General features: G+C 40.6%; 1 long non-coding RNA gene across 1 annotated transcript; it reads right to left on the minus strand.

The window, feature by feature from the left end:
• Nucleotides 1-4,593: 4,593 nt before the first annotated feature.
• Nucleotides 4,594-12,432, minus strand: LOC132602309 (uncharacterized). Its single transcript, XR_009567724.1, has 5 exons — nt 12,225-12,432; nt 7,421-11,924; nt 6,711-6,798; nt 5,892-5,943; nt 4,594-4,872 (listed from the first exon to the last, which is right to left on the minus strand). It is a non-coding gene; the product is annotated as an uncharacterized LOC132602309 (long non-coding RNA).
• Between the last annotated feature and the right edge of the window lie 15,038 nt (nt 12,433-27,470).

Below are 27,470 nucleotides of genomic sequence, written 5' to 3' on the forward strand. Positions count from 1 at the left end.
TCGTGGACAGACTCACGAAAGCAGCTCATTTTCTTCCAGTCAGAACCACGTACTCAGCAGGAGATTATGCAAGGTTATACCGTAAAGAGATTGTACGACTTCATGGTGTCCCGTTGTCCATTATTACTGAGAGAGGAGCACAATTTACAGCTAAGTTCTGGAAATCTTTACAAGAAGGTTTGGGTACTCAAGTAAAGCTTAACACGACATTTCATCCACAAACTGATGGGCAAGCCGAATGTACCATTCAGACCTTAGAGGACATGCTAAGAGCATGTGTTCTAGATTTTCGTGGTAGTTGGGATGACCACTTACCCCTTATTGAGTTTGCATACTACAATAGCTACCATTCCAGTATTCAAATGGCTCCATATGAAGCTTTATATGGAAGGAAGTGTAGATCCCCAATTGGGTGGTTTGAAGCAGGAGAAGTACATCTAATAGGCCCTGATTTGATTCAACAAGCAGTGGAAAAGGTCAAGGTCATCCGAGATCGATTGTTGACAGCCCAAAGTCGCCAGAAATCTTATGCAGACAATCGGCGGCGAGACTTAGAATTTCAAGTTGATGACTGGGTATTCTTAAAGGTGTCGCCAATGAAAGGAGTGATAAGATTTTGTAAGAAAGGGAAGTTGAGTCCTCGATATATAGGGACCTTATAAGATTGTCCGCAAGGTGGGCCAAGTAGCCTATGAATTGGAATTACCCTCGGAACTTGAATCAGTCTATCCAGTTTTTCATGTCTCAATGCTCCGTAAGTGTGTGGGAGATGCTACGAGGATTGTTCCAGTGGATGATGTTCAAGTGATAGAAAGGTTGGCTTATGAAGAAGTGTCACACCCTGACTTTACTAGGGTGTGATGGGCACCCGACCCCATATTCGGAGCCGAGCGAACCCGCTGACTCTTATTACATGCATAATATCTTTGGACTCTTAAATCGAATAAGAATGAAATACATAGTATGTTTTCAGAATCTTTCTTTTCCCTCGTACTCAAGTCAAATGGAATCTGTAATCACATGGACTTTATAACATAACATAAGACGACACATCGGCTGGTGGAGCCGTTTACAATACCGACACTCTATACCCACGACTCTGTCTGCAAAGTCTCTAACTTCGAACAAGACATCATAGCATAGTACTCTGACCCGGCAACACCCCAGAGCAAATGGAGCTTGCCAACTCCGCTGGAACATCTTCTATAATAGCTTCTACTCATCTGGGTGTACCTGCGCGGCATGAAACGCAGCCCCCGAAGAAAGAGGGTCAGTACGAGCAATGTACTGAGTATGTAAGGCATGAATAGTAACATAGTAAGGGATATAAATATGAACAATAACAGAATAGAAATATAGAACATATCATGAGATAAGAGAGTAACCTGTACATCTGAGTGCCTCTTAGGGCGGATGCCATGCATGCTTAGCTTTCTTTGAAAAACATTTCTTCTTCATATAGAAAATAGAACATATCATAGCGCCGAACAACGTCGGCTCCCCCACATATGTCCCGCGTCCGGGTATCCCGCGTCCGGGATGATAAGTTACGCCAGCTGACCAGGTGGCAATGCGTCTATAGCGCAACATATCTCCCTGTTCCCCATCTTCCCCATATACATATACATATATCATATAAGCAGCATGCAGGAGAGCCCAAAGAAAGTCATGTATCCGTCGGAGTGACGTAAGGTCGGAAACCTCTGATTACATTATGGAATAACCATGGTCGCTTTGTCCCACTTTTAAGGAACGATAATTATAAGGGGAGACTATCAACGAAGAATAACATTAAGAGAACGTAGAATAAGATCACAAATCTCGTAAGGCACCAAATCCTATACATATGCACATAGAACAAATTTTCAAGACTCGATGGGTACGTACATAGATCGACACCTGAAGGCTCAGAAACAAGTTTCGGGTCAATCCGACTTAGTATGAGAAAGTTATGAGCGTTTGAAGTACAGGACCTTCTATGAACGTTTTGGAAGCTATTTTTTTGGAAAATCAAAGCAATAATCATAACAAGTACCTTTCGAACATGAAATCATTCTTATCATAGTCATCACAGAAATATTCTCATCCTCGACATCATCAATGTCATTGTGAAACATATCCATCGTTATTGTCATAAGAGCTTACAAAATCATAAACCTCTGTTTTGGTAGAATACAGACACTTTGGAAAAACATTTACGAGTTATTGGGAAGAGAATCATGCCTTGGAATCATAAACATCTAACTTTTGAAAAACAAGTAAGATATGGAAACAATTATGAAATCATAACATCGGGATCATGCCTTTGAAAGAAAGGGACAAGCCTTAACATACCTGCTCCACGTCCTATTAGCTACGCTTAATTGTCCAAGCTCGTTATCGCTCGTCTACATCCAAGAAGATTTACATAATCATTAGATTCATCGTCACACACACTTGTCTTAGTCTTTCAAATAAATTCACTTATGATCTGCCGAAATTTCGGTAGCATCTCCCCTGTAAATACACCATCCCCGAGAATCTAACTCGGCCCAAATCATCAATCAACAATCCAAGAATTCAACTCGGCCAAACTATCAACAACAATACCAACAATCGTGCCAACAACATCAACAATCAATTCAAGACGCATTCTAACATTAACAACCTTTGTCACACAATTCAACGACATTTCATTTGTATTCAATTCAATCACATATAGTCAAGTTAACATCAATGATCTCACATCTAAGTATTAATCCGAAATCATTCTAACATGGTTCAAGAATACTTCAAACAATTCTCATAATATTGCAAACAACCCAATCAACATATTACTTCGCTCGAAACCTTCCAAATTCAATAAGAACAATAACAACACATTTCCTTCTTTCAAATTCAAACACAACAACCCACTTACAATCTTCCAACCACATGTCTCACTTCCAAATTCATGAATTATATTTGCAACCTACACATTAGCAATTTCATTCCTACAAATATAAGGAATCATACTAATATCACATCAACGTCTTCAATGATCCACAAACGATTTCCACTTCATTTCAAACCATTAAATCTTCATTTAACATCATAGAATCCACAACACAACAATCCATAATACTAAATAAAATTAGTTCTCCACCCCTACACAACACAACATAGGCACGGCTACAACTTCCACACCATAGTTTCATGAATTTCATTCATTTCCACATACCACAACATGCACAAATCATCCATAACAGATGAAAGTGACGATTGAATATATACCTTTTTCACTCAACTCCTTGACTTGGCTAAGGTTGTGAACTTGCACAAATAAATGGTTTTATTGCTCCAACAACCACTCCATGTTAAAGAGGACCTTCCAATTGGTTGGAATACAAGAAGAAAATAATTTTTCCTTAATCAATTTTTGAACCCCAATTTTTTTCTTCTTGGCCGAATAGGCCTTTTTTTTTTTTCTTTCTCCTCAAGTTTCTTGAACTTTCTAGGTTGAAGATGAAAAATATGATGAGCTTGTCATCTTTTATAATTATGTATTAAGCTTCCATATGGGCCAAGCCCACTCCATACAAACGGCCCACTTGGCCTTTTTATTCAAGACTATTCTTTTTTTTTCTTTGTTTTGTCTTGCAATTCATGAAAAATAATTTTTCTTAATTCCAAATTTTCCCTTAGCCTTCCCCAATTTTTCCACATCAAAAATTTTCATAAGCAACTTGCGTATTAAACAAGATCAAAATATGGCCTTGTCCTTAACTTCTTGCAATTATCTTAAATTATCTGAATGTACAAATTGCAGGATATAACAAGAAGTACCCGTTGCCATACTAGATAGGCAAGTACGGAGACATAGAAATAAAGAAGTAGCCTCAGTTAAGGTCTTATGAAGAAAATATGAAGTCCAAGTACCCGCACCTATTTCAGCCCCCGGAAGAGATCCAAGATGAAATGTCAAGATTATGAGGTATGTATGTTTTCTTTTTATGCTTTCGGGTCGTGTGTGGCCAAACTTTATTGCTATTATGTTGTGGCCCTGTGAAGCATTGTTATTATGGACTGTCGTGATAAGATGGTAGTGCCATATTACTAGGGAAACTCTAGCGAAATTTTCGTAGAATTCCCGAGAACTTAACATTCGAGGACGAATGTTCTAAAAGGTGGGGAGAATGTTACATCTCGGAATTTTTTCCATTAATGTATAGTGAATAGAACTAGTGAAGGGCACGAAGTATACGATGTTTCAATAAGTAAGAAATAGCATTTGATGACCCTAATTGAGATTTCAAAGACATTCGAGGCAAGAGAAGAAAGTTTGCCAAGAAAGGCAGGGTATACGTTATGTATCAAAAAAGATTTATGAGTAACAAGTTAATGGTGTCACGACCCAACCCCGCAGTCCGTGACTAGTGCCCGCTGGGCACCCAAACCCCTCTATCAAATGCATTCAAGTAAATAGCAGAAGCCGACAAGGCTATATTCCAAATGTAGATAATTTCCAGAAAAATTTCGGCAGAGTTTCCTTTGTTTTACATACTATCCAAAATAACCCTGTACACAACAAACACCAACAAGGCCACACAGGGCTAACAAAGCAACGTATAAACATATGCGGACCGGCCGCCTCGGCGTATGGGATCGCTCAAACAACATATACACATATCCGAACAGAAAGACCATAACCCACAGACATGTCCACAGACCTCTAAACTGACCGACAGAACCATATGACGGGACAGGGCCCCGCCGTACCCAAATAGTCAGATATACAGAAATATATACATGGCAAAAGATATATATATATATCAAAAGTGGACTCCGAATCAAAGGGAGTACTCCGAAATAGCAGAAGTGGAGCCTACAGTGGTGGATCACCGGCGTCTGTACCTGCGGGCATAAAACGCAGCCCCCGAAGAAAGGGGGTCAGTACGAAAGATGTACTGAGTATGTAAAGCATGGAGTACAGAAATATAAGCCACAACTGAAAGCGAACAGAACACAAAAGAGAGAAATGCCGAACAGTATATCAAAATGTTTATCAAAATCATATATACATAATGCAAACGAAATCATGCAAAGCTCAGGAACGTGGTCACCACTCCGACGCTGGTGCCACACACAGTATAACACCAGAAGATTCAAATCTCCGTACATCCCCGAGCACACACATATCAGCATATCATATCACCAGCCATATCACAGCATAACACCAAACGGAACCCGGCCCTATGGCGGGGTCTCGGGAACCGTAACACAGTATACGACCGAATTTATCATAATGCGCACAAATCATAACCGGCCCGGGAACCGGTGAACGAAGTCATAATAAGGGCACGAGCGGAGTCGTGAGCAAACAATGCAATTTGTATATCAAAATAGTTTTTCAAAACTTGATTACATCATAAGTCATCTCATTAGTCAAAGTAGTCGAATAATTTGTTAGTACGGAAGTTCATTTCACAAAGATGTTCTCAAAGTGGTACGTATGGCTCAAAATATAGTTTAGTACATTATAGTAATCAAAACATTCTTTCATAGACGGCAATTTCATAACCTAAGATCCCTTATCAAAACTTTTCCAAAAAGAGAGCCCAATAGAACAAATAAGGCATCTTGGGGTTAGCGGGCCCACCTCGGGTCAAGTCGAGGTGGCGAACATGAATTACGGACATTTGGGGTCTATGGGATCATACATAAAGGTTTCGAAGTGATCCGACTACGTTTACATAAGTTCCAGACGTTTGGTTACTTTCCAGCCAAGATAAGGTCTTTAAGATTCAATTTGATTGAATAAATAGTAGACATTTTCTAATTCGGATTTCGAGGAACAGAATTGCTCCCGGGGTTCCGATATCAACCTAGCGTACTAAGACATGCCAAAAGAAGGAGTGGGGAGCCTTACATACCTTATGTACGTCTTACGCTCGCCCAAAACTCAAGTCCCGTTTCGCTCAAAATCTGCAAATGGTCAAGGTTACCAATTAGGGATTTCAAAGCTTAAGAATTTACTTAACTTCATTTTTGTCTACCGAAATTTCGGCAGCATTTCCCCTATATATATAACACCCCCGAGACTTAGCTCGGCTCAATATACATCAACACAACAACCCATAAGATCACGAACATCATAAGTCATAACAAAATCACTCTAAGGACAATATTCTCTCTTTCTATATAAATCGACAACTTTCATTCAAACGTCACAATACCAAACTAATGTCCACGCTATTGCATTCATTTACTCGTTCAAGGTTATTCAAACACATTCCAATTACGTTCCAAGCAATATACACAAGTTGAAACAATTCGCTACTTTCCATATTGCATCCCAAAACGTCAACAACTACGACGAACTTACTAACTCGCATTGTTTCATTCCACATTCATTCGCGACAACCATAATTCACATTTAAAGTCTTACTTTCACAATTATATAAAATATACAAGAAATCATCTAATTTCCCATAAGAACCCGCAACCATTTTCAATGCGAATTCAACTCATTAAACATTCATTTACGCCATAAATGTCATAACGACGCAACTAACGAACTAAATAAAATCAAATTCATCTTGCCTTCCACACTTCATGGCTCACGGCCAACTACACCTTTCACACACACACACGCCATGCATATACACACCAAAATCCCATAATCTTCATGCAATTCTAATCACTATAACATCCATACAAGTTCCATAACACAAAAGTGACAAAATCCTTACCTTTTCTTGAAACTCCGACTTGTCGCAAATGTGATTCTTTCGCCAAATAAATTGTATCACGTTGAAGAGCGTCTTGCACTTGCTACAACTACAAAAGGGACACGATTTTATGATCAAAACAAAAAGACTAGAAAATTTTTCATTCTCTCCAAGGGGTTCGGCCGAATAGGGGCTTGAGCTCTTCAATTTTTTTTTTTTGTGTTTTGTTTTGTTGGTTTTCTTGAACACTCTATTGGATATGCATGGTTAAATACATGATTAATTGGTCACATGCAAAGCACATGACCATTAATAATGGGGCTTGGGCCTTGGCCGGCCACCCCTAATACTTGGGCCTCAATTTTATTCAATTTTTTTTTTGGCCCAATTCGTAAAAATCTCGTTTTGTAATTTCCGAAACTAATTTCCGAAATTCCAATTTTGCCCTCGGCCTTCCCCGATGTCCTTACACCGATTATTTCATAACCGACACAAGCATCTTAGCTAAAATCAATTTATTGCCTCATAACATAGAAGTCTTAATTATTTTCATGATTTCCAATTATGCGAAAACACGGGACATAACATTCTCCCCCCCTTAAGAACATTAGTCCCCGAATGTTAAATTAGTCCTATAAAGTCTTACAGGCATAACGGGGGAGTCTCTCTTTACAATTAGCACACATAACTCATTCGTCAATCAATACAACAAACTTGAAAGTTTAAATTACCTGTGGCCGCAGGAAATAAATGAGGATATTTCTTCTTCATCTCTTCCTCCGACTCCCAGGTCATTTCCTCCCGATTGCTGTTGCGCCACAGGACTTTAACAGAAGGCACTTCCTTAGTGCGTAGTCTCCGTACCTGTCGGTCCAAAATGGTTATAGGCTGCTCCTCATAAGACAAGTGCTCCGTTACCTGAATATCGTCCACTGGGAATACCCTGGAAGGATCACCAATACATTTTCGCAGCATAGACACATGAAATACCGGGTGTACGGCCTCCAAATCGGATGGTAAGTCTAGATCATAGGCAACCTCGCCTATCTTTCGAACAATCTGATATGGCCCGATATATCGCGGGCTCAACTTACCCTTTTTACCGAATCTCATAACACCCTTCATAGGCGACACCTTCAGAAATACCCAGTCGCCAATCTGGAACTCTAACGGTCGAGAAATGAGATATGTTATAAGCATGATAGCGATGATAATGAGTTAAGTCTAAAGATCCTCAAGCTAATGATTCTAATTGTTACACCTCGGAAATTTTTTTGTTGATGCACAATTGAATAGACTAGTGAAGAGCACGTGTATACGGTATTTCAATAAGTAAGAAATAACCTTCGATGACCCTAGTTAATATTTCAAAGATGTTCGAGGTAGGGGAAGAAAGTTTGCCAAGAGAAGGCAAGGCATACGATAGGTATCGAAAAGGAATTACGAGTAACGAGTTAACGAGGATCTAATAATGATTTGGAGAAGAGTTATAATGTCCCTTAGATTGTTAATGAGGTAATAAACAAGTGCTAAAAAGGTTCCATAAGGATTGGAGATCAAACGAGTCGACGAGAACGAACTTCGGAACACTGGGATTATACGGCCAAACATACTGGCCGTATAAAACATACAGACCGTATGTTGGACCATACAATCAGCCCAGATTGTCACCATTCTCTGGACCAAATCTACGGCCAGACATAAGGTCAGTATAATTTATACGGACCGTATGTTGTTCCGTAGAACTGGTCGGGACAGAATTTTGGTGTATTAAATGAGGGATCAAGTCTTATTTCATTTCATTTCCTTTCACACCCCTTCTCTCTAAAACATCTATCTACATTTCTTCCACAAGAATTCAAGAGATATTAGTGATCAACAACATAAACTAAGTGAATCAAGTGTAAGAAACCCATTAAAGATCATCCAAGTCAAGAAATATCATTGGAGATGAACTAGGGTTTTGGCTCAAGTGAAGTATTTCCATCCAAAGCTTGTTCCTACAACATCTAAGGTAAGATTTATGGTATTTCCATGTAGTTTAAGGTCATGAATGGGTCATGAATGTGGAAATAGTGTCATTTTGAGTAATAGCTTGAATTGAGTCATGATTCTTGATGTGTTGTGATATGGATATGTTATAAATGATGTTAAGAACATGGGGTAGACATTGTATATGAATGAATGTAAATGTGTGTTATGACCATGGGTATGGGTAGTTGGAAGTGAATTGAGAGATATGGATAATGTGGATGAATAGAGACTATTGTTATGGTATTGTGAATGTATTATTGACGTTTGGGAGTTGATTTATGATATGGAGGAATGTCGTATAAATAAAGGAGATGCTGTCTGATTTTCTCTAGTTTTAGTCGTGTATGCTAGCTATCGATTTCTAATGATAGTATAACTTTAATGAAGGTAGAAACGGGAGCGTTGAAGGAGAACGTGCAACTGTAGAATAGTTGAACGGAAAGGTATGTAAGGCTAACCCTTCTTTCATAAGGCATGGTTCTTTGGCCAATCATCTAAATCTTCTATAAGTCTATGATGTCCTCCGAATGACTCTATCTTCAAAAGCTACTAAGCTTATGATTCTCGATATGTTACGATTGTACTAAGTTCCTCATATGATGAGTAATCCTATAAGGATAGATGTAATGAACGACGATGATAGTGATAATGATAATGATGACGACGAGAATGGTGATAACGATAATGACGACGATGATAATGGTAAAGATGCTTATGAGCTATTATGTATATGTATCTATGTATGACTATTATGGAACCCCAAGCTTATAAGGCCGGGTAGAATATGTATATATATTTATGTAACGCGTGCGCACCGCTGCAGTTGGGTACGGATAACCCTGAAGCCTTGGTAGGGCTAGGTATGTGTAACCTTGAGCTTTGGTTGGCCAAGTATGTATGATAACCGAGCCTAGCCATGGTCGGGTACGTGAAACACCGAACCTTCATGGTCGGGCATGCTATGTAAATGTTATGTATATGATATGGTTATGTATATGATATAGATATGAGTATGAATACGAATATGAATAAGACTATGTATATGAATACGATTATGGACGTAATGTAAATGAGTACGGATACGGATATGGATGTATGTACACAAATACGTGTTAGAAATGGAAAGTCCCCATGAGAAGCAAGTAAGTGCTTATGACGATGATACGATTATCTCCCATCTTATGCCATTTCTTATGTTGTGTATTATGCTTCTATGTTTATATTAATCATGCTTTACATACTCAGTACATTCTTCGTACTGACGTCTTTTGTTTGTGGACGCTGCGTCATGCCCGTAAGTGCCCAGGGAGAGACTTGGCCCATAGCTACATTTCTCAGGGACTACATAGTGGAGCTCCACCTCATTCGGAGTTATAGCTTTTTGGTATTGATTCTTTTGTGTGCTTATTTATGGGCATAGCGGGGTCCTGTCCCGCGTATATGATATGACATACTCTCCTTAGAGGCTCGTAGACATGTGTATATGGTTAGATGTGTTTGGCCTTGCCGGCCTATATTTTGTTAGCCTAGTCGGCTTATGTACATTGATATGGGCATAGATGCCAATGATGATATAAAGGTATTGCTGTCCAATGGGACTAGTATGATTGATGAATAGAAATGTATGATTTAATATGTGGCTCACCTAGATGTGAATGTAAAGGTATGTTAAGAGGTGCCCGGGTGGGCTAGCACCGGGTGCCCGTTGCGGCCCTCCGATTAGGTCGTGACACTAACTATGATCCATTGATGTTATTCATTGTATACACTCACATTATATACTAATTCCTTCAAGGTGAGGCATAATGCTTATGAATGCTCCATAACGGAATCGGGGGTTCACAACCTTATGTCACCCCGATAAAGTATAGTTGTCTTTGAGTTTCTATGCATGCATTATGATGAGTACATGATGATGACATTACACCACGCCTATATGGCCGGGCAGACACCGCTAAGGTGCGCAGCGTATACATCATGTCTAGATGGCATGGGCAGACACCACTAGTGGGCAGCATGAGATGGTTACCCCGGACGCGGGCTAATGATGATCACACTGTACCTATATGGTCGGGCAGCTTATACATATATATATGCATACATGATATGATGATGATGTTTATGAAGTAAGTCAGCATGCATTATTTCTATTAAAACTAACAGTCAGTTACAGATTGTTCTTCATTTGATATCCCCCTGTTTTATTGATGTATTGTTATTGTTTATGCCTAACATACTCAGTACAATATTCGTACTGACATCCTTTTCTTTGGACGCTGTGCTCATGCCCACAGGTAGACAGGGAGGCGATCCAGATTCATAGGAGCTATCAGCAGACTTTGAGAGCACTCTATTGTTCCGAAGGTGCCATTACCTATTATTTGTGTATATATTTTTGGGCATGACGGGGTCCTGTCACGTCCATATGTCTAGTACTCTAGTAGAGGCTCGTAGATACGTATGTGTGGGTAGTATGGTCTCACGATGTCCTTATGGTATGTATATTATTTTGATAGCCGAAGGGCTTATGTATATAAAGGTGAATATATTTCAAAATGAAAATGGTTTTCCTATGATTATGAGTAAGAGAATAATGAATAAACGTAGGATGAGTGCAATGAGTAATAGTATGAGTGGTGCTCGGTGGTTAGCTCCGGATACCCGTCATGGCCCCTAGTGAGGTCGTGACAGGACTTTAAAAAAAAAGAAAAAAAGAGAGCTTCCAACTCAACTTGTACGGTGTAATGGTGAAGAAACCCGGTAAACATATAAAGCAAAACGAGAGCAGATAAATTACTGTTTAAATTTTGCACGTAGTACACAGTGACGAGAAGTATGGTAAGGCAGACAAAGCAAATCTGCCGGTTATACTAATACCACCAATCATGGCTCCAAGTTCAAGATTAATACTTACTGAAGGACCAAGTGCATGAACAATAAAAATGAAATACCAGTGTGTACATGCGAACCAGAAATTCACGAGGAAAGAGGAAATATCGGTAAAATATGATTGCCGCAAAGCTGAACCCGTATAATTTCTCAACATTCGATGTGAAACGCAACAAAGCAAGAATGCACGATGAAGTTGTTCATGTATAAGCCAGAAGACGACTAATTTCTTTAAACATGAAGAAATTAAAATCCGTCAGTGAGTTTCTCCCGACGAGAAGAAAGTGCTTTGTTTCCTGCTCCTGCAACAAACTATATGGGTAGAGAAGAACTCAATAAAGATGATTTCTAAGAGAACTACAAAGTACAGGAGATACTATTTTTTTAATCCCAGAAAATATACAGTTTTTGTTTTTTTGTTTTTTGTTTTTTGTTTTTTTTTGTTTTTTTTGGTTTTTCCAAGAAAACATACAGTTCAAAGACATAATCAACAATAATTTTCCAAGAAAACATACAGTTCAAAGACATAATCAACAATATTTTTCCTCACAAAAAGATGAAGGTCCAGAGGGAGCGTGCATTCAAATAATACATAATGATTATTGTGTATACCTTACTGTTTTATGAAGCCGAGTTGGAAGGGAAAAGGCCAATAAATTCAGTTCCGATGGAGATTATTGCACTGGTAATGGGATAATGTTAACACAAAAACAGAAAGTGTAACAAGATGAAGAAAGAAACGTGCAATCCGAGACTTGATCGGCGTCGGTATTTATAGAAGTGATGAGGCGATGGTTAAATCTTACGTACCCTAGTAGAATTCAGCTTTAGCTATTTGATTCCTAGTTGGATAAGTCAACTTGGATAACAAAATCTGAGAAAAGTGGGCTTTATTTTTTTTTTATAGAAAAGCAGTGCATACGTGCGACTCCTTCAAGTGATAACCGAATGAGGTGTACTAACACAATAACAATTGGACAAATGCTTCAGGGTTTTATATTTATTTTAAATATATTGAATTTGCTAACTAAGTCAAACTTGCTATGAATTACAATGAAGTAATTTCTAAAGCAAAGAATGAGGTTACTAGAATTATAAGACGGTGACCACACGTGCAAGAATCGGGCAGTTTGGACTAACATCTAAAGTTTCTTTTGGATTAAAAAAAAAATGTTACTTCAAGTCTAGTCTTTCAAATCCGATAAGTGGATTTTTGACAAGTCTGGAAGTAGGGGCATTTGTAAGTGTTTAAATTTTATTGAATTTAAATTAATAAATTAATTTGGATTATATTAAATTCAAGAAAATAGTTTAAATAATGTGGTTAATATGATTGGATTAATCAACTAATCTTAAATGCATTGGGCTAGTCCATTTGATTGGACTCCAGATGATGAGCCAATTTTAATAGCTCAAGGTTCAAAGAGCTATTAGCCCATCTTAAAATTCAGGTCCATGTCACATGTCAAATGAGTTGGCAATCCAAGTCAAAATTAATGAGCCAATGAAATCATGCCAAGTGTACGGGTGACATGCTCCGGCCAATCAAATCACAAAGCTACACCTTCCCTGAAACTATAAATAGGGGTCTTCATAACTCACAAAAGAGGAAGGAATTAAGAACAAGAAGCAAGAAGAGAGCTCGTGGATCAAAGTCTACATATTTGTCTACAAGCTACAAGTTCAAGCATTCAAGCAATCAAGTTAAAGTTCCAGATTAAGAACGAAGACAAATATCAAGGCGTTCAAGATCAAGCTACTTGTTCTGGGCAAATACCAAGAAGATTCAAGATCAAGCTACTCAGGCCCTTGAATCTAAATCAAATTCAAGTTTCAACATAATTTACATTGTTGTTGGAAAATTAGAGGATTATATAGAGAATGTAACACTCAACATTCTTGAAATCAAATACTACATTTTGTTACTCAATTTTCATGTCTTGATTATTTATTTTCTTGACTCGGAAATTTGCTGGTTAAAATGTATTTTTTAAAACTTGGGGGTTTGTTTTGATGATCATCTAACTTGTCTCCACTTAATTAACACTAATCCTAAAAGAATCCTGCCACCTAATAATTAAAACTTGGGGTTTAGATTCTTAAAAAAACTAGCTTTGAGCCCGGCAACTAAACTTTACCCAAGTAACTCTAATACATTAAGGACCATTTTGATCATCTTCTCTTTTTGGGTCACCAGGTCTACACTACTTGCCCAATTCTTTTTGTTGAATGTACTTAAATTGACACATGTATTTACATCGAAATTTTAAAATTAGTCTCTTAACTCATGATTTTTATTTTGATATTCTTAATTGATAAAATTAATATTAATAAACGCTTTTGAGTTGACTATGCCTACATGGAGGCATCATAGTTGATGTGGCCAAACTCAGTTTAAAAATGTTAGGAAAGAATTTTTGGATTAAAAAAAAAAACTAAGTAGTCATTTGGCCATAGACTTTAAATGCTTTTCACTTTATTTGACATCTATGGAGTTGTGTTTGGTTATAATTTTTGTAAAGAATATTTAGAATAATGTTTATGCTTGAATGTATATAAATACAACTTCAAAAGTGAACCAGTTCTCCAAATTTGAAATACAACTTCAAGTTGAATTTGGAATTTTCATGGCCAAACACTAATTTTTAAATAAAGTGAAAAATTATTCCAAAAGAAAATTAAATAATTTTAATGGCTACACAAGTCCTAATATAAAAAAGTAATGTAAAAAAATTGAAAAAAATCCTCTGCTTTTCTCTCTCCGCCCCTCCCTTCCACCGCCCCCCCCCCCCCCCCCCCCCCCCCCTTCTTTCTTCTGTGTTCGATAATATAACACCAAGATATATAGACAAGACATGTAGAGAGGGGAGATAACTTTTCCTTTATCAATTGTGTTCAAGTGTTTCTTCAAGTGTGTCATTTGAAAGTGCAAGAGGGGGGGGGGGGGGGGGGGGTGAATTGTAACTTTTTCGCTTAGATAGTCGACTAACTGAGAACACTAGTCGACTATATCATAATGCAGTAATAAAAATGCATAAATAAAATTGACACAAATATTTTATACTGGTTCAGATTCAATGTGAATCCTAGTCCAGTCCCCTTGGGTTGCAAGGGTGTTCTCTGTAGCTCTTTGTAAATGTTTTGGTACAATGGGTTGTTTGAATGGAGCTCCTACGTCTACACTCGAATTCTTTTTGATACAATGCCTCACAAACTATTCTATATCTCTCCTTTCTTTTTTGTTTACACTATATCACTCAAGAATACAATGTTTGTAAAAAGTAAAGCAGAGAACTTGAGAGTCTGAGAAGACTGTATAAGTTTCTTCGTTTCTAGAGTCTTGAATATATAGTCTTCAAATCAACTAGCCGTTAGACTCTTTTTTAGCAGAGATATCAACCCAAGAGAATTCATCCTTGTAAATTAGGAATATTGAGGATCCTAATTTCCAAGAATAAAGCAAGAGCTCATTAAGTCTTGTAACGTTGCTTTCCTTCTGTGATACCAGCCTGGTTGGCAGATGCTTCTTTCCTTGTACGTTGTTGTTGAGAAATAAAAATTGTATAGCTGCTTTCCTTGTGCGTCATTTGCCTTGTTGGAGTGGTACTTGTTTCCTTGTATATCAGATCTGATTTGATGCTTGACTCACCATGATTGTGCTGATTTAAATGCTTGAGTAAAACTGATTTTGTTCCAAAAATACGCAGTAGCCTATTTTTAATTCCTTTCCTTATGCAGCCGACTTGGGCTTGCCTTTCTATTCAGCTGACTAAACTCCTGCTGTCCATTGGGCTTGTTTATCCGATCCATTTGATTTATCCTTTGAGTATTGGTACCTACACAAAAATTTGTCATCATTAAAATCATAACACTAACAATCTCCCCCTTTTTGATGATGACAAAAAAATAATTACTCAAAGTGAGTGTAAGTGTAGTCAACTTCCCTGTCTTGTTTGATTTCATGCTCCCCCTGAATAATGGAGTAGAAGACAATCTCCCCCTGAATAATTACTGAGTAGTTGACTGGTCCAGAGACCTCTCCCCCTGAATAGTTGACTAGTCCAAACTGGATTCTTTCTCCCCTTTGGCATCAATAAAAAAGAAAGACACACAGCAAAGGCCATAATAACAATAAAACAAAAATTACAAACTATAGGTGATGCGATAAGGGGTTAGATTATAAGGCTGAGCGATCAGCCACCTGCTGTAGTCTAAGGAGAGTTGAGCAAAAAAAAAAAAAAAAACATAGTCAAGGTGGACTAATGCCCAAAACAAAAGAAATTGTCTTAATAAAACAGGAGAAAACATCGTTAATCCTGCTCCCCATCAGATTGTTGTTGCTCCTGCTGCTATTGAACAAAGGGCCGAAGAAAGTACGCTAAGGTGTTAACCATAGATTCCTTCATGGCATCCAGAGTTGCGGTGAACTTAGCAGGAAGACCATCAACACTACCTTGCAATTTGGTAGCTAACTTGCCTGCTTCTCTTAAACCACCATTAATCTTGAGACGCAGTCGAGGAACATCAGCCTCAGTTTCTTTAGAGACATCTCTGACTTTTTCCATATGAAAATGAGTGGACACAAGGAGATATTTGAGAGAGTCAATTTTGTCATCAAGGACTGAGAGCTTAGCAAGAATATCAGAGGGATGATCGGATGGGAGATTTGAGGAGGAAGGTTTGGATGATTGGAAGACAGGAGGACAGGGTTGGTCAGGTTCCTTATCTACATCCTTTTTGAGAACCCATACATCATCCATACATACATAACCCATGCTAACAAATGCTCTAGAGTCATAACATTGTTTAATGAAAATTAGGGGGGGGGGGGGGGTGGCCATCAAGATTAACATGATGGGCTTCCATAATGAGAGTAATGACCATACCATAGGGCTAGTTGGTAGGATCAGAAGCAGAGTCTAACATATGGTGCATGACTAGGGAGGAAAGATGGATCTTACGCTTCTTAACCAGACAATAAGTGAGAAAAGTGTCACGCTGAGTGAGGGTCGACAAAGAGCCTACACGAGGCAGTATAGTAGTAGAAACAATGTGAGCAATCACACGGGTCTCAAAACACAAGTGTTTGGGGCCTAAGTGAGGGGGGAGGGAACTAGTTGAATCAAGAGAAATGGACCGTTTAGCCTCTTCATAAGTGACCTCAAAGTCAGATGGCCAGGAGTTATGGGACAAGGCAGAAAAACCAGAGCTTTTGATATTGATCATTTCATCAAAACCAGAGTTATCAAAAAAAAAAAATACGAGTGCCAAAAAAAAGGGTTTCAAGTTCATCATCTTTTGTAGCTCTAAGATTAGCATAAAACATGCGAATATGATGTTCATAAACACGAGTAGGAGCATATGAGAAAAGATTTTCCCAACCTTGAAAGTCAAATAATTGCTAGATATTACAATGTAGTGACGAGATTACATCAAAATCCACTATTCGACCATGAGCAAAAGATTTACCTTTAAGGGAGTGAAATAGATCAGAGTTTGGCGTGGACCAAAAATGGCGACGGTCAAGAAAGGCATTTTCATAGTCGAACTTAAATTTCTTGGAAGACTCACCACACGCTTCAGTTGGATGGTCACGTTTGCTCGAAGAGCGAAGAGACAACGAATTTGTAGAGTTGCGAGGGGAGAAGTCAGAGCCATCAGATTCGACATGAATAGGGGATGATGCTTTACCTTTGTTTTTGTTTCTAGTGCTTTTGTGAGTGGAGAGAGAGGAGGGTTTCAGAGTTTTAGCCATAGATTGGAACAGAGGAAAACTGTTGGGTAAAGAATGAAAGGGGAATAGACTGTTTTACTGGTGATTGTGAGGAGATGGAAGGGTCATGGAATTTAAAAGGTTTTATGGGGAAGTGGAGAAGATAGTGGGAGAAGTGAGAAGATGACAGAGATGATGATGATATTTATTAAAAGGCGAGAATTAGGGAGGAAGTATGGTGCGGTAATCAATGAAAGCACATAGGGAGTTTCAGAGAAGGAAAATTAGTCAATTTACCAAAAATAACGTAATTATACAGGCTTATCAATAATTCGTAGAGATTCTCTAAGCATGCAAAATCTTCCCTCAAGTAAGGGTTTTGTAAAAATATCAGCAAGTTGATTTTCAGTGGAAACAAACTTTAATTCAATCGACCCCTTGATAATATGATCTCTAATAAAATGGTGTTTAATATTTATATGCTTTGCTCTAGAATGATGCACAGGATTTTTTGATAAACATATTGTCACGACCCAGCCCCGTGGGCCGCGACTGGTGCCCTTCTGGGACACCCCAAACGAATTGACACCCAGATCATCGTAATCAGACTCGCCCAAACTCACGTACGTTATTCGAACTCAACATCGTAATCAGACATCTACCGAACACTTATCCTAAGCAGTCGCCCGTACAGATCAGACAAAACACAAATCAGAAAGGAGGCGGAATATACATCGCCAAATTTCACACACATATCAGAAGGGTGGCGGAATGCACATCGCCCCCAAGTACATACACATACATACAAACTCAGAGGCCGACTTGGCCATAGCAGCGTACGGGCCGCTTAAGAACGCAAAACAGACTCACATGCAAACACACCGGACCCACGACCCACAAATCTGACTACAGGCCTCTAAACAAAACAGAACATATGAACATATGACGGGACAGGGCCCCGCCGTACCCACACATCCACAAATATACCGAACACACACATACAACAGAAGATATGTACCAAAAGTAGGCTCCGAATCAAGGGGAGCTCTCCAACACAGCAGAATGAGTAGCCTAAACTGGAGGACCACCCAAACGAGCTTCTGTACCTGCGGGCATGAAACACAGCCCCCGAAGAAACGGGGGTCAGTACGGGAGAAGTACTGAGTATGTAAAGCAGAAGGTACAGAAATCACAAACACAGCTGGAGTCAGAAAGAACAAACACACCGTCAACGTAAACAAAGCAAACCTGTGCGGGAGGCGAACGTACAAATGCAATCAAATCATGTGTAGGGTTTAGGAACGTGGTCACCCCCCGACGCTGGTGCCACAACACATCATAACTCCAGAAGTTTTCAAATCTCCGTACAGTCTCCAGACACATCATATCACACACACATCACATCATCAGAACATATCATATGCCATATCACATCATAACTCCATAAACGGTAACCGGCCCTATGGCGAGGCCTCGGAAACCGTAACACATCATGACTCCCGAATATGTTATGGCGCGCACGATCACAAAGTCGGCCCGGGTACCGACGAACGAAATCATAGCAGACAGCACGAACAGAGTAGTGCAGAAACCATATGCATATCAAAAATAATTTACCGGACTCAACATATAGTTTACATATAGGTATATACCGACGCCAGAAGGCTCGGAGTAGGAATCAGATTAAGCAAAATTTGCGGGTAAAAGGTACGAAGTTCCAACTGCCAAATCTTTAGAGAAAACTGTTTATAGGTCATGTTCCGAAAACCTCACATTATTCAAAGTACAAAACGTTCAGTAATGGCATAGGAAGTTTCAAACGCAGCATTGGGTCATAAACAAACGATCGCTGATCATGGCGGACGCAAACGAACCAAACAAACCGAATAAGGGGAGCCTTGGGGCTCGCGGGCCCACCTCGAGTCAAATTGAGGCGGCGGACGCAAATCACAAACTTTAGGCTCCCTAGAGCCATCTACGAAAGTTTCGGAGAGTTTCGGACACAACAACAAAAGTTATGACGATTCGAACATTCTTTGGACCAAATGCAACAAAAGGGTTCAATTGCGCTGGATGAATAGTACCCAAACTTGAACCTAAATTTCCAAGAGCAGAGTTACCCCCGAGATTCCGATATTAACCTAGTATGACTAGGACATGCCAAAAGAATGATAGGTAGGCTTTACATACCTGGTTGGCGCCTTACGCTCCTCAAATCGCAATTCCCGTTTCGTCCAGAAACTGCAAATGGTCACCTTTACCAGTTACTATTCATGAGAATTAACATTTTAGTCTTTGGGCTATATTTGGCTACCGAAATTTCGGCAGCACTTCCCCTATAAATCTAACATCCCCGAGACTTAGCTCGGCTCAAAATACAATAACAACAACAGCCCAAACATCATCAAACTATACAAACCACAATCATACTATATTAACTTCAAAATTTCACTTTAATACATAAGTTGGCAAATTCTTGATTCAACTTCAAAATTCCAAATCTATTTCCACCTTAGTCCATTCATTCACTCATTCCCAATTATTCAAACACACTACATACAAGTTCCAAACCACATACAACATCCCCAAAGTTCACTACTTTCCAATTTTCATTCAAAACACCAAAAGTTACGACGAATGTTCTAACTTGCGTCGTTTCGTTCCAAATTCGTTATCATCAACCATAAATCTTATTTAAGGTCTTTAGTGTCATAAATATACTATGATATACACAAATATACCAAATGTATACGCTTTCCGATAACGTCCGAAATTATTTGCTAGCACCAACTCAATTCTTTAATCGATCCTTTACGACATAAAGATCACAACAACACATTATTCAAACTAAACAAGATAAAATTCTTATGGCTTGCACCACATGGAACTCACGGCCAAACACACCGTTTTTACACACACACACCATGCACAAACACAACCTCATCCCACAATCTTCACACTAATCCAATCACTAACACATATATATATCCATTTCATAACATTAAAACATAAAAATCTTACCTTTTTCTTGAATTTCCGACTTGTCGCAAACGTCGCTCTTCCTCCAAACTACTTGTATCACGTCGGAGAGCGTCTTGAGCACTTTACAACTATGTAAAAGTCAAGATTTTTGGAGCAAGCACAAGGCTTGGGATTTTTTTTTTTTTCCTTTTTTCTCTAAACAGCCGAGAGGGGTTTTGGTTGGAGTCAAGTTGAATTGTGATTTTTCTTGCTAAGTCCAAGGGGAGAATTGATATATATCCATATGTAGAGGTCATGTGCATAGCACATGACCTTTAAAATTGGGTTTGGGCCTCCCTAGGGGCCGGCCACCCCCAAAGACTTGGGCCTAATTCCTTGTTGTCCAAACTTGGCCCAATTCGTGTAATGTCCTGTTTTGTAATTCCCGGAACTAATTTCTAAAATTCCAAATTTACCCTCGGCCTTCCCCGAGGTCTTGACATCAATGATTTCATAATCAACATGAGCATAGCAACTTGAATCAAATTATTTCCTCAACACACACAAGTCTTATTTATTTCTTGATTTCCCGTTATACGAAAATACGGGACATAACATTCTCCCCCCCTTAAGAACATTCGTCCTCGAATGTTGAATCGAACTCATGGGTGTCGTACTACTCCGGGAGGGTTCTCTTGATAGTTGTCCTTTATTGATTTCTCCGACATGGCTTCTTTACCAATACTAGGGTAGATTTTTCACATCACTGACTCAAATACCTTCATAATACATTTTCTCATACTCTACGCCATCACTGAACCATACGCTATATTCTTGTAATAGACGAACGCTTTCCAGACATCATAGTCAATATCATTTTCTTGTCACACTCCTGAGTTTCCTTACCACATCGTCGTAATCTCACTTTACTTCATATCAGACACTTCATGCCGAACAGATTCAGAACTAAAACCGGACGCGCATAAGTATATCGGACGGATCCATAGTCAGAGGCAGACATACTCAACTATGGCGGACGGATTCGCAGTCAACATCAAAGGTACGGAAGTATATCAGGCACATCTGAGATCGGAGTCAGACGTACAAAGGCGTATCAGACGAATTCGTAAGCAGAATCAACACACTAAGATATACCAAACAGATTCACAATCGAAGTCAGACGTACGGACTCATATCGAACAGATCCGAAATCAGAAGCAAATATACAGAATTGTTTCATACCGAATCGTGATCAGACAAACCGAAGTGTATCACACACACACGCGGTCAAAATCAAACGCACAGAAGTATATCAGACGGATTTATACCCAGAGTCAGACATACAGAGGTGTGCCAGACAGAAACGGATTCAGAATCAAACGCACAAAAGGTTCATCGGACAGGTACATGGTCGAACTCAGAATTACAGAGGCGTACTAGGCAGAGCCTTATCGGAATCGGAAGTGCAGAAGCACCAGAGATAGATTGTCAATTTAGGATCAAATCGTTCATATTAAGGCTCCAATAATTCATGAGAATTTTCCTTCATTTGCAAACTCACTCACCAAGTCGTCACACAATTCGTCTTGCGTCTTACGTATCGACTTCCTTCAAAAATTCCACTTACTCACACTGTTTATCTTTTATTTATCACAACATTAGTTTCCGGGGCTCGGCTCTTAGCCCTCATAGGCACCAAATGAGAATCATACACACACACATACACATACATATACACATACACACGTTTATTCATACCTTACTGGCGAACATCTCTAGCTGTTATTCAAATTCGTTCAATTTCCCAAGCAGTGTTGTACCTTTTTCTCTTTGCCCATTCAGTCTACCTCGTTCCGCGCGACTCCCGAAAGGGCGCTAATTATTCCATACACATTCTATTTACCTTTTGGTTACCCCAAATTTTCATTTACCTTAATCATACTTACACTTATGAAAGACTTTGCATTACTTCCCAGGGGGTCACCCATCCCAGAATTGCTCTGGCTTGAGCACGCTTAACCCTGAAACTTTTACACATTTTGACGCGTTAGGGCTGATATAATTTCGTCAATTGCCCCGCACGACCTTTGTCACGTAAGTTTAGGCCAAACGGGGTCTTAGCAAATTTTTCGGAAATTTTTCGTAGCGGGTCCCACTCTGTCCCAAAGAGGTCGTTTGCTTTTCTGGCTGTGTGGTCTATCGTTCTAGCCTTCCAAATCCCATATATTTTCCTCCCACATGTACAGATAACTGTCTCAGATATTTTCATTAATTCGGATTCTTACCCCACCTTTACTGACACACACAAAAAGAATATCGCATAATACTGAGGTACAAACCTACCATTGCACATATTCATTAAACAAAAGGGTTAGTAGTATACCTGGGTCTGCGTCTGGGGGTGCCTCTGGGTCCCGACGACCAGTCAGAGCATAGATGCGGTTCGCGGGACCGCTAGAATCTGAAGCCCCACCACGGCCTCTACCGCGGCCCGCTGGTGCTGGCATACCTCGCCCCGTAGAGCGCGTGGCCGAAGGGGTAGATGACGAACCAGCAACGGACCTCATCGGCGGTGCTGCGCTGCCGGAACCGCCTGCCCACGGACAATCCCGCATGATATGGCCCTGGCGGCCGCAAGCAAAACAGGCCCCCGTGGCCCTGAAGCACTCCCCTGGGTGCGATCTTCCGCAATACGAACACTGGGGTATGGGTGGCCTAGACTGACTGGGACCCCTGCTCGACTGAGGACCTGGGGCTCTGGAACTCTGGTCTGCCCTGGACGGTCCTGCTCCATCAAACCTCTTACCAATAGACTGTGTGTCCCGGCCTGACGGCGGAAAGTGCCCGCTGGACTGATACTGAGGCTGCCCGCCCCGGGAATCTCCAGAATACCCCGCTGATCTGGCCCTCTTGGGCCGTCTCCCATCATACTCTCGGCTGGGCCGATCTGCTCGGTGCCGGTTCTCCATCCCCTGGGCGTAGGCCTGTAGACGGGCAATGTCCATATCTGTCTGCAATGACACCGCCATACACCCGTCAATCAAGTAACGATCCAGCCCCATAACATATCTATGCATCCGATCTGTCATATCTGCCACCACGGCAGGGGCATACCGGGCCAGGGAATCAAACTCCAAATTATATTCACGGACGCTCCGACCCCTCTGCTGCAGATGCAAAAACCGATCAGCTCGCTCCCGTCGTAACTCTGGGGGCAGAAAGTGGCGGGTGAAAGCAGTCACAAACTGATCCCACATAGCTGGAGGAGCACCCTCACCCCGGGATAGCTCCCAAGTCTCATACCAATGCGCGGCAACATCCCGAAGTCTATGCGAAGCTAGCTCAACCGACTCGGTCTCTGACGCCCTGACCAAGTCTAATGCACGCCGCATCCCCCGAATGAAGTCATGGGGGTCCTCGTCAGGCTTAGACCCGAAAAACTCTGGAGGGCCGCATAACAAGAACTCCCGAACTCTCAGGCTTTCCCGCCTGTCCTCATCATCATCGTCCCTCCGCCCGCGCCTGTGAGCCTGTCCGGCTACAATCGTGGTCAACAACTGTACAACGTCCCTCAGGGTCCTATCCTCCGCTCCTGGCTGAGGAGCTGGAGTCTCAGGAGCGGGTACACGGACCTCTGGAGCTGCTGAAGGTCCCGCTCCAGGCTGTACTAATGGGGGTGTAGCAGACCCCTCAGAATGAGGTGTAACCTCAGGCAAATCATAAACACGAGCCCGAGTAGCCCGTTGTGCCTGACTGGTCTCTCCCACCTTCGCCTTGCCCTTCTGGGCCGCCGTTGCCTTCTTCGGAGGCATCACTGCAAACACAACAACGGGTCAGATCAGAATGACCCTAATAACACAGCTCTATCGCACGATCTAAGATTCCAAAGAAAGAGCAACACAACATCCTAGATGTCTTGTAGCTCCCTGTTTATGGATGTGGTGCACAACACATCGATAAACAAGACTCTACTAGACACGGCCTGTAGACATTCCGAGGACAAACCGCTCTGATACCACTTTTGTCACGACCCAGCCCCGTGGGCCGCGACTGGTGCCCTTCTGGGACACCCCAAACGAACTCACACCCAGATCATCGTAATCAAACTCGCCCAAACTCACGTACGTTATTCGAACTCAACATCGTAATCAGACATCTACCGAACACTTATCCTAAGCAGTCGCCCGTACAGATCAGACAAAACACAAATCAGAAAGGAGGCGGAATATACATCGCCAAATTTCACACACACATCAGAAGGGTGGCGGAATGCACATCGCCCCCAAGTACATACACATACATACAAACTCAGAGGCCGACTTGGCCATAGCAGCGTACGGGCCGTTTAAGAACGCAAAACAGACTCACATGCAAACACACCGGACCCACGACCCACAAATCTGACTACAGGCCTCTAAACAAAACAGAACATATGAACATATGACGGGACAGGGCCCCGCCGTACCCACACATCCACAAATGTACCGAACACACACATACAACAGAAGATATGTACCAAAAGTAGGCTCCGAATCAAGGGGAGCTCTCCAACACAGCAGAATGAGTAGCCTAAACTGGAGGACCACCCAAACGAGCTTCTGTACCTGCGGGCATGAAACACAGCCCCCGAAGAAACGGGGGTCAGTACGGGAGAAGTACTGAGTATGTAAAGCAGAAGGTACAGAAATCACAAACACAGCTGGAGTCAGAAAGAACAAACACACCGTCAACGTAAACAAAGCAAACCTGTGCGGGAGGCGAACGTACAAATGCAATCAAATCATGTGTAGGGTTTAGGAACGTGGTCACCCCCCGACGCTGGTGCCACAACACATCATAACTCCAGAAGTTTTCAAATCTCCGTACAGTCTCCAGACACATCATATCACACACACATCACATCATCAGAACATATCATATGCCATATCACATCATAACTCCATAAACGGTAACCGGCCCTATGGCGAGGCCTCGGAAACCGTAACACATCATGACTCCCGAATATGTTATGGCGCGCACGATCACAAAGTCGGCCCGGGTACCGACGAACGAAATCATAGCAGACAGCACGAACAGAGTAGTGCAGAAACCATATGCATATCAAAAATAATTTACCGGACTCAACATATAGTTTACATATAGGTATATACCGACGCCAGAAGGCTCGGAGTAGGAATCAGATTAAGCAAAATTTGCGGGTAAAAGGTACGAAGTTCCAACTGCCAAATCTTTAGAGAAAACTGTTTATAGGTCATGTTCCGAAAACCTCACATTATTCAAAGTACAAAACGTTCAGTAATGGCATAGGAAGTTTCAAACGCAGCATTGGGTCATAAACAAACGATCGCTGATCATGGCGGACGCAAACGAACCAAACAAACCGAATAAGGGGAGCCTTGGGGCTCGCGGGCCCACCTCGAGTCAAATTGAGGCGGCGGACGCAAATCACAAACTTTAGGCTCCCTAGAGCCATCTACGAAAGTTTCGGAGAGTTTCGGACACAACAACAAAAGTTATGACGATTCGAACATTCTTTGGACCAAATGCAACAAAAGGGTTCAATTGCGCTGGATGAATAGTACCCAAACTTGAACCTAAATTTCCAAGAGCAGAGTTACCCCCGAGATTCCGATATTAACCTAGTATGACTAGGACATGCCAAAAGAATGATAGGTAGGCTTTACATACCTGGTTGGCGCCTTACGCTCCTCAAATCGCAATTCCCGTTTCGTCCAGAAACTGCAAATGGTCACCTTTACCAGTTACTATTCATGAGAATTAACATTTTAGTCTTTGGGCTATATTTGGCTACCGAAATTTCGGCAGCACTTCCCCTATAAATCTAACATCCCCGAGACTTAGCTCGGCTCAAAATACAATAACAACAACAGCCCAAACATCATCAAACTATACAAACCACAATCATACTATATTAACTTCAAAATTTCACTTTAATACATAAGTTGGCAAATTCTTGATTCAACTTCAAAATTCCAAATCTATTTCCACCTTAGTCCATTCATTCACTCATTCCCAATTATTCAAACACACTACATACAAGTTCCAAACCACATACAACATCCCCAAAGTTCACTACTTTCCAATTTTCATTCAAAACACCAAAAGTTACGACGAATGTTCTAACTTGCGTCGTTTCGTTCCAAATTCGTTATCATCAACCATAAATCTTATTTAAGGTCTTTAGTGTCATAAATATACTATGATATACACAAATATACCAAATGTATACGCTTTCCGATAACGTCCGAAATTATTTGCTAGCACCAACTCAATTCTTTAATCGATCCTTTACGACATAAAGATCACAACAACACATTATTCAAACTAAACAAGATAAAATTCTTATGGCTTGCACCACATGGAACTCACGGCCAAACACACCGTTTTTACACACACACACCATGCACAAACACAACCTCATCCCACAATCTTCACACTAATCCAATCACTAACACATATATATATCCATTTCATAACATTAAAACATAAAAATCTTACCTTTTTCTTGAATTTCCGACTTGTCGCAAACGTCGCTCTTCCTCCAAACTACTTGTATCACGTCGGAGAGCGTCTTGAGCACTTTACAACTATGTAAAAGTCAAGATTTTTGGAGCAAGCACAAGGCTTGGGATTTTTTTTTTTTTTCCTTTTTTCTCTACACAGCCGAGAGGGGTTTTGGTTGGAGTCAAGTTGAATTGTGATTTTTCTTGCTAAGTCCAAGGGGAGAATTGATATATATCCATATGTAGAGGTCATGTGCATAGCACATGACCTTTAAAATTGGGTTTGGGCCTCCCTAGGGGCCGGCCACCCCCAAAGACTTGGGCCTAATTCCTTGTTGTCCAAACTTGGCCCAATTCGTGTAATGTCCCGTTTTGTAATTCCCGGAACTAATTTCTAAAATTCCAAATTTACCCTCGGCCTTCCCCGAGGTCTTGACATCAATGATTTCATAATCAACATGAGCATAGCAACTTGAATCAAATTATTTCCTCAACACACACAAGTCTTATTTATTTCTTGATTTCCCGTTATACGAAAATACGGGACATAACATTCTCCCCCCCTTAAGAACATTCGTCCTCGAATGTTGAATCGAACTCATGGGTGTCGTACTACTCCGGGAGGGTTCTCTTGATAGTTGTCCTTTATTGATTTCTCCG

The sequence above is a fragment of the Lycium barbarum genome, chromosome 7 (genome assembly GCF_019175385.1).
Source record: "Lycium barbarum isolate Lr01 chromosome 7, ASM1917538v2, whole genome shotgun sequence".
NCBI lineage: Eukaryota > Viridiplantae > Streptophyta > Magnoliopsida > Solanales > Solanaceae > Lycium > Lycium barbarum.